We start from the raw sequence: 7,540 nt of genomic DNA on the forward strand, positions 1-7,540 counted from the left end.
TGTATATCTTGTTTACATTTTTTTCACGGTTGTAATGGCGATCGTACTACAACGACGTCTAGGAGTCGCGTCACAAACTAAGGCAGATAATTGGAAAAACCTGTCTATACTATTGTAAATAAATGGAGAATGTGTTCCCATGGACACTGATGATGCCCTGGGCGTCGCTTGCATACAACATTATAAAGGGACATAACTCAAGAACGATATAAGTGACGTTACCCAAATTTGTATTTGATCTGAGTTTTAAGGTAATAAGTATTGTGTATAGGTTTCATAATGTTTGGTTGGGGCAAACTTTAGTTACAGAACGGAAACTAAAATTTTTGCAATTTTTCGATTTATGAAGGGGCATAACTCGATAATGATTAAAGTGACGCTACCAAAATTCAACTTGATCTGTGTTTTGTGGTAAAACGCATTGTGTATAAGTTTCATAAGATTTGGTTGAGGCAACTTAAGTTAGAGAACGGAAACTAAAAATTTTGCATTTTTTTCCATTTATAAAGGGGCATAACTCGAGAATGTTTAAAGTGACCCCACCAAAATTCAAACTTCATCTTATTTTGTGGTAATAAGCATTGTGTATATGTCTCATAAAATTTGGTTGAGGCAAATTTAAGTTAGAGAACGGAAACTAAAAATTTAGCAATTTTTCCATTTATGAAGGGGCATAACTCTAGAACGGTTAGAGTGACGCTACCAAAATTAAGTCTTGATCTGTATTTTGTGATAATAAGCATTGTGTATAAGTTTCATAACATTTGGTTGTGGCAAACTTAAGTTAGAGAACGGAAACTAAAAATTTTGCCATTTTTTTCCATTTATAAAGGGCATTACTCTAGAACGGTTAGAGTGATGCTACCAAAATTTAAACTTGATCTGTATTTTGTGGTAATAAGCATTGTGTATAAGTTTCATAACATTTGGTTGAGGCAAACTAAAGTTAGAGAACGGAAACTAAAAATTTTGTAATTTTTCCATTTATAAAGGGGCATAACTCTAGAACGGTTAGAGTGATGCTACCAAAATTTTAACTTGATCTGTATTTTGTGGTAATAAGCATTGTGTATAAGTTTCATAACATTTGGTTGAGGCAAACTTAAGTTAGAGAACGGAACCTAAAAATTTTGCAATTTTTCCATTTATAAAGAGGCATAACTCTAGAAAAGTTAGAGTGACGCTACCAAAATTCAATCTTGATCTGTGTTTTGTGGTAATAAGCATTGTGTATTTCGTAACATTTGGTTGAGGCAAACTTAAGTTAGAGAACGGAAACTAAATATTTGCAATTTTTCCATTTATAAAGGGGCATAACTCTAGAACGGTTAAAGTGACGCCACCAAAATTCAAACTTGATCTGTGTTTTGTGGTAATTGGCATTGTGTATAAGTTTCATAACATTTGTTTGAGACAAACTCAGTAAGAGAACGGAAACCAATTTTGGGACGTACGTACGTACGTACAGACGGACAAGGGTAAAACTTGATGCCCCTTCCGCTACGGCGGGGGCATAAAACTAGAGGCTAAGAGCCTGTGTCGCTCACCTTGGTCTATGTGCATATCTAACAAAGGACACTCTCCAACATTGTAGACGAGAATAGACTTCATGACAAAAATCTCTTTTTTGTTTATTTTGTATTACTGATCTTTTAGTATGTTAGGTTTCTCTCTATCTTCTTTAGTTTTTGCTCAAACCACAAAATAGGGTAAAAAAAATCCTCATTTAAGGGCAATCACTCCTATGAAGGGTGACAGTCTACTAAATATATCGGCAAAATTTGACTTTTTAATAGATCTTGCCTTGCTGATCATTTTTGTAATTTAAAGTGTTTATTTATCTCTTATAATTTAAATCATATAAGGCATAACGAAAAAAAATGGTTCTCTCTTAAATATCATAGCAAAAATGAAAAAATGGTAAAATTTATCATTTACGGGAAATAACTCCTATAAGAATTCGTCTCACAGTTTTGAGGTATATGGACAATTAGTATAGAGCTCATTATTCTGAACATTTTTGCTCCTTTCAGATTTTCTCTATTTATAACGGTTCAAAAAATAATAGATAAAACTTGCATTTTACTCCTATGTTCTATTTTTAGCCATGTTGGCCATGTTGGTTGGCAGACGGGGTCATCGGACACATTTTTTAAACTAGATACCCTAATGATGATTGTGGCCAAGTTTGGTTAAATTTGTCTCAGTAGTTTCAGAGGAGAAGATTTTTGTAAAAGATTACAAAAATTTACAAAAAATTGTTAAAAAATTACTATTAAGGACAATAACTCCTTAAGGGGTCAATTGACCATTTTGGTCATGTTGACTTATTTGTAGATCTTACTTTGCTGTACATTATTGCTGTTTACAGTTTATCTCTATCTATAATAATATTGAAGATTAATAACCAAAACCTGCAAAATTTTCTTAAAATTACCAATTCATGGTCAGCAACCCAACAATGGGTTGTCTGATTTGTCTGAAAATTTCAGGCCAGATAGATCTTGACCTGATGAACAATTTTACACATGTCAGATTTGCTCTAAATGCTTTGGTTTCAGAGATACAAGCCAAAATGTACATTTTACCCCTATGTTCTATTTTTAGCCATGGCGGCCATCTTGGTTGGCGGGCCGGGTCATCGGACACATTTTTTTAACTAGATACCCCAATGATAATTGTGGCCAAGTTTGGTAAAATTTGGTCCAGTAGTTTCAGACGAGAAGATTTTTGTAAAAGTTATTGACGACGGACGACGGACGCCAAGTGATGAGAAAAGCTCACTTGGCCTTTTAGGCCAGATGAGCTAAAAAAAGATCGAGAAAAATAGTAATTCGTAATACACAACACAAACAAGAATGTGTCCATAGTACACGGATACCCTACTCGCACAATCATTTTCTATGTTCAGTGGACCGTGAAATTGGGGTCAAAACTCTAATTTGGCATTACAATTAGAAAGAGTATATCATAGGGAACATGTGTACCTACTTAAAGTTTCAAGTTGATTGGACTTCAACGTCATCAAAAACTACCTTGACCAAAAACTTTTACATGAAGCGGGACAGACGGACGAACGAACGGACGCACAGACCGAAAAACATAATGCCCCTCTACTATCGTAGGTGGGACATGTAAATACATTTTGGCTACTAGAACTCCATTCAAACCTAGAATTAACTCCGATGCTTCAGAAGGGTAAGAAATTACATGTAATGATCCGCTGGTTACATCTGTTGTATATGTATTGAGTTTTTCTCGCATGAAAGTGAACAGAGAACATAAATAGACCAGAAAATTGGGTACTGAAACCATGGGATATGACGGATTCCAACCGGCCATGGAACTGTATAATAACTATCAGTTAAAAATTGGGTACTGAAACCATTTGACATGACGGATTCCAATCGGCCATGGAACTGTATGATAACAATCAGTACGTCAAATTTGATTATATCATGAAAGACGCCTAACTAAATGTAGTATAAAGTCTGGAGTCGATCGAATATTTCGATGTAAAACATCATAAGTAACCTAGATTAAAGAAACCTGCAGTAAATCATACAAAAACTGAAATTGTTTAAGCGCACATTGTCATCCTGCCACAAGCAAGTAACATAACAGGCGTACAAAATACCAATCCTTTAATATTCAAGTGCCGTCTGCGATCCACACCAAAATTGTCTCCAGGAGAAATTAGAACACATTTAAAAGAAAGCGGCCCTGTGTTATGACATCAATGATAACGATCCGGGATTAAATATAGATTGATTAGTTTTTAACGCCACTTTCTGACTATTGTGCTATTCTATGGCGATCGGTTCTTATTGGCGGAAGAAGCCGGAGAGAACCGCCGATCTTCGGTAGGGAAACTGACAATCCTAGTCAATTAAGATTGGAGTCGAGTGCATTTGACACCTGCAGGAACCTGGTTTAATGACAGCATACTATGAAATAACTTAACTAACCGCCACTAACAGAAAGAAGAACACATAGTAGGCTAATACTTTCCCAACAGGGCAATTGAAAAATAGCTGAAAGAATTACCATCGTGAATGCACATCTATTATTTTCTCGGATTGCAACTAGAATAGAATCACTTATAATATATGCAGCCTTTGTTCCGAATGCTATGAACGATGGGATTCATTACCAACAGACTTTTTCAAAAGGATAGAGTCAGCAATAGACCAAGTCAGATCATTTGAAGATAGTTCTATGGCGGGGAATATAAATCAATTGCTACTTGGCGGACCGGCGCAGTTTAATGATTTGCATATTGGAGATATCACCGTACCATGTCACAAGATCCGATTATCGAGAGTATATTGTTGTTATAATTGAATCGGATAATCGGATTACCTGTAACAACTGATTATGACACCTGATGTGACCGTTGATTAGAATGGGGTCGTAAACAAAGTCATTAACTTATCGCCAGATAATATTTCGTACAATTCATTTTTTTTTTTTACTTTTAGCAATTTTAATGACGATCGATATTATTACCGTCACAGTCAAGCAATGAAATTTCTGACGTCGGAAAATGTTGGCCGCAGAAATATCGCCAGCAGCCGTATTTTGTCGCCAGATGAAATTAAAAAAATCGCAATTTGCGACATTGGCGAAGCCTAGCGCGGTCCTATAATAATACTGATTAATAAGTGACAGACTGTCTATCTGTTCATCTTACGTTTTCTGTGTAATATTTGGTGAAAAATTATTAGTTTCATTTTGTCTTTTTCTCAATTTTGCCACGATATTGCCTCTCCCTTTGGATTTATAATTTCATTGCTCCTTGGTTGAGCCTCAGTACAGTGCAGTGGCAGAGGAAAACACTAGCTTATATAATAACAACTGTTCTTTATTGTTGACTATTTTATGCATAATAAATTTGTGACCAGAAAACTTTGTGTTGTGATGAAATATCATTTCGCTGTTTTTTTGTAGGTAAATCGTATCTACACAAAAAAAAACATTATTTCACCATTAAAGAAAAACAACAAGTACAATATTTCATTGGTCCCATTACAATATGCAGCACATGTAAATTTATATATTCATACTTGAATGAAAGAGGTGTTGAGTTAACGTCAATTTATTCCAAATATTATCTTGATTATTAATTTACTTCATCCAAGCAAACCAACAGAATGGTTCAGAAGTATTGCTAGTGTTCCTTGTATTTGTTTCACAGACAGATTGAATATCGGACAGTTGATTAAATCTTTTGGAATTTGATTGGCCAAGAGTCAAAATAATAACATTCAATAACATTTCAACATTTTTGATATTAGTTAAAATTCAGTCTGTAGCTAAAACGATTCAACTTTTTTACATGTTTGTTTTTAAAACATTGCAATAAAGAACATCCTAGTGCAACCAAACTGAATTAATCTGTATTGGAATCATATTTTCTATAGTTTTGGTTATTGTTTGAATTTGTTTTTGACAAAAATTGCAATAACATATCAAACAATAAAATGCTCCGCTGGGGCGCAGCTTGATACGACCGCAGAGGTCGAACCCTGAACAGTTGGGGCAAGTATGGACACAACATTCAAGCTTGATACAGCACTGAATTTGGATTTGACACAGCATAGGTTTCTGACACAGAATGAAAGTGGTCTAAGAACTTAAAAATTTTCAATTTACCTATTCATACATGTGATGGACTGTGAAACTCAGATCAGGAGATTGGGAAATTTTGGTCAGGAGATTAGGACTCAGATCAGGAGGTTTTTAATCGACATTAATTTTGTTGTAAATGTAACCGTGTGCTGTAAAAATGGTCTTTTAAAGTGTGTTTTCTTCAACTTTCCAACCAATTTATTATGTTTATAGTACCCTTGTACTTATAAAGTTTCTCCATCTTTATATTCTACATGTTCAATCTAACATTGTTTTTTTCCAGTATGTTCTTTAAATTTTTTACTTCATATTCTATAAAACAATCATTGCAACCAGAACATTTGTTTAGCTGTCTGCAAATAGTTTTTATTTTTTTTTTTTTTCTCTTGCAAATAGTTTTTATTTGCAAACTCAGAAATTCATTCTATCTGTAAAATTAGGGTCATAGTTATTATATAAATTTCAATTTAAGCCTTAAAAGGAAGTACAGAATCCTCAAATAATTTTCAAATTATTATTTTTTTATTTGTCCTAAGACATTTAAAATCATTTAATAACCATCCTTTTATGATTATTTGTTCAATTTATATTTTATTTATATTCTTTTAAAAATTTTCATTATTAAAAGGAAAGTAACTTAAAACAGGATAAATCAAGGGAAGTAACCCAATAAATACACAGTTTTTGTTACACAACGGCAGTTAGCCTGAGGTAAAAATCGTTGCTTACCAGTAAGTTTGACACCCAAGCTGACAAGTGAAGCCATATAATTATGCATGTTAATTGATTTACAGGTAAAATATAACTTCAGGTAATGTCAGTTACACCAGATGCCTGAGATGTTATGTTGGGCAGAAATTTTTCATTCATGAAAAATTTCATACACAGGATTTTTTCAACGGGAGGGGGGGAAGAGACCCCTGAAAACGGGATTATTGTACTCCCGTCGGGAGGTTCACATGTATGCCTATTCAAACCATATCATTATTATTTGCTTTTATATATAAATCAGAAATAACCAATTTAAAATGGAAAATGTTAAAGAAAAAAAAGGAAAAAAAAAATCCCCCCCCCCCCCCAATTTTTTGAACCCCCTTATGATTCATCGCCTCCAAACTCAATCCCAGCTTTCCCTTTGTGGTATGGTACCTTGCAGTACAATTTCAGAGAGATTCATACACTTGAACACAAGTTATTGTCTGGAAACTAGAAAAATGCTTGTTTTTTGGCCCCTTTTTGGCCCCAAATTCCTAAACGTTTAGGGCAATTACCCCCAAACTCAATTCCAGCTTTCCCTTTGTGATATGGAACCTTGCAGTACAATTTCATAAAGATCCATACACTTACACACAAGTTATTGTCCTGAAACTAGAAAAATGCTTGTTTTTTGCCCCTTTTTGGCCCCTAATTCCTAATATTTGGAGGAAATTACTCCAAAAATCAATCCCAGTATTCCCTTTGTGATATGGAACCTTGTAGTACAATTTCATAAAGATCCATACACTTACAAACAAGTTATTGTCATGAAACTAGAAAAATGCTTGTTTTTTGCCCCTTTTTGGCCCCTAATTCCTAAAATTTGGAGACAAATACCCCCAAAATCAATCCCAGCATTCCCTTTGTGATATGGAACCTTGTGGTACAATGTCAGAGAGATCCATACACTTACACACAAGTTATGTCTGGAAGTTACAAAAATGCTTATTTTTGGCCCCTTTTGGCCCCTAATTCCTTAACTGTTAGTACCATAACCCCCAAAATCAATCCCCACCTTCCTTTTGTGGTATTGAACCTTATGGTAAAATTTCAATGAGATCCATTCACTTAAACTAAAGTTAGAGTGCGAAAACTAATGTGTATTCGGACGACGACGCCGGACGACGACGACGACGACGACGACGACGACGAC

The sequence above is a fragment of the Mytilus californianus genome, unplaced genomic scaffold, assembly GCF_021869535.1.
Source record: "Mytilus californianus isolate M0D057914Y unplaced genomic scaffold, xbMytCali1.0.p SCAF_8, whole genome shotgun sequence".
Taxonomy (NCBI): domain Eukaryota; kingdom Metazoa; phylum Mollusca; class Bivalvia; order Mytilida; family Mytilidae; genus Mytilus; species Mytilus californianus.